Here is a 2,378-nt window from a genome sequence, read left to right as displayed (position 1 = left end):
AAATAGTTAATTTTAAGTCTAGAGTCTATAGTTAGGTTTAAGTTTAGAGTCTATTAGTGTTAAGAGTGAAGACCTGATTGATCAGACTTTACGCTAGAGCTAGATCGTTCGGGATGTAACTGTTGAACTTCACCGACTTATCCTTGCTGAGCTAAGCAGAGCGGTTACCGGCAAAAAAGTGTGATTATAAGAAAGTCTTTGTCATCTGGACACCTCAAAGGGTATCACGGTAATTATCTATAAAGATTCAAATATTAAGGATTGCCGTGTTACCTAGGTCAGAGTAATATATAAGGGTGGTAGATGGTTCAAGAATGACACACGAGAGATTATCGAGTCCATTGCCCCTACAATTCGAAAGATCAACTCTGATCACTTCGTCTTCTCAAAAAAAAAGTTTTTGGAGATTTAAGTTGATGAACTTGAGAAGGCAAATCATTAATGCTTAATCTATCGATAGAGAGGCCATGCAGCTGGGTAAAACGTAGAGTGAGACAGCGAGATGGACAGCGGCAGAGTGGCTCTCCAAGAAGGGGACTTCATTGGGCTTCTGACGCACTGATCTCTGGTGTCGGCAATCTACTATAGCCATAAGTCAGTTGGGTAGATACCTTGTGAGGGATCACTTAGGTGACAATGTTTCTCTTACCTTCTGTACTTTGGGTGCTGAGTATAGTAGATTGGACACACTGATGGTTGTCCCCCAGACGTAGATACTGTTGTATCGAACTGGGTAAGGATTATAAATGATAATCTTTGTATAGATAAAGTAGAAACCCTATTAGACTTTATAGAATATTAGGATTAGTGAATATTCATTTGGTATCAGAGCTTTTAAGTCTAAAAAGTGGCTTGATCCAGTGGAAATTTTAAATTTTGCTATTATTTTTAATATTCTTGTCTGATAGTTGTAATATTGCATTACAAGATTGTGTAATCCAGAATGGAGATTTTTCTACAAGTTCAAGGGAAAAGGGTTTGGCGTATGATAATACCAGCTGGGAAGCTCCAAAGAGCAACAACGATGATGGTACAACTGCCATTAAGTAGAGATTGACTGGACTGAGGATGAAATCAATAGATCAGATTATAACAACAAGGCGTTGAACTCCATTGTTGGCTCATTCCACGAATCCGTCTTCACCCATGTCGCTAGTGTGCTAGAAGTAAAGAAAGCGTGGAAAATCCTGAAAACCAGATTCAAAGGAACAGATGATGTCAAACAGTCTAAACTTCAAATTGTGTTGTCTGAATTTGAAGCACTAAGAATGAATGAGGAAGAATCAATTACTAACTTCCACAACAAGGTGCAATATCTGATGAACCGAGCCTCAATCTTCGAATGAATGTGACAACTATCAGGAGAATCAAGGATAGGAAAAGAATTCAGTTGGTGAACTGATGGGAAGCCTACACACTTACGAACTTCAAGTTATCGCTAATGAAAACCCCGATTTTGTCAAAAAGGGAAAATCTGTCGCATTTACTACTAATCTAGAGAATGAGTCTTACAACGATGATCTTGTTGATGAATCTTTGGTGCTTCTAACGAAAAACTTCAAAAAAATTCTCAAAGGCTTCAATTATAGAAGTCAAAATCAGACTGGAGGAAGGAATCAATTCAAGCAGGGAAATCAAATGAGTTAGAATAATGCTTCTAACCCTGCTGGTTCAAAATCTAGGTAAACATCTAGGTCTAGACAACAAAAGAACACTCCATTAACCTCGACTAAATCCCTGAATCATTCTATACAATGCCGAGAATGTGAGGGGTTTGGACACATTCAAGCTGATTGTCCTACATACTTGAAGAGAAAGAAGTTCATAGCTGCTACCACATGGAGTGATGAAGATGATGGAGATGTTGATTAGATGACTGATGAAAATACTGGTAACTTTATAACATTTCTCACCTCAGCTGAGGAACTGACTGATTCAGACGATGACGGCTACATGTCATATGACGATGTTGAAGAAAGGCACACTCAAGTAGAATAGGAATATGCCAAAGTTGTGTGTTGTTGGGAACAACTTTTCGAGATCAACGGAAACCTAAATGAGGAACTAAAGCATTCCGAGGGTAAAGTCAAATAACTAAGTGTAGATATTCTCATGAAAGATAATCTAATCAATCCGATAAGAACTCGGGAAGGTAAACTGGTGAAGGAACTAGAGGAGCTGAAGTGCCACATTAAAATGATGGCGAACACATCAACTCTATATGAAATTCTATACTCTAGCAAAAAGGCATCCAACAACAGAACTGGACTAGGATTTCAAAGAAGTTTACCATCAAAGTTCAACACAATGTTTGTTAAGGAAACTACCACTGCTTCAACCTCAACTATGACTGAAGTCTCAGTTCAACAGTTATTGCA

The sequence above is a fragment of the Ipomoea triloba genome, chromosome 11, assembly GCF_003576645.1.
Source record: "Ipomoea triloba cultivar NCNSP0323 chromosome 11, ASM357664v1".
NCBI classification, from domain to species: Eukaryota; Viridiplantae; Streptophyta; class Magnoliopsida; order Solanales; family Convolvulaceae; genus Ipomoea; species Ipomoea triloba.
This window is presented reverse-complemented; position numbering follows the sequence as displayed.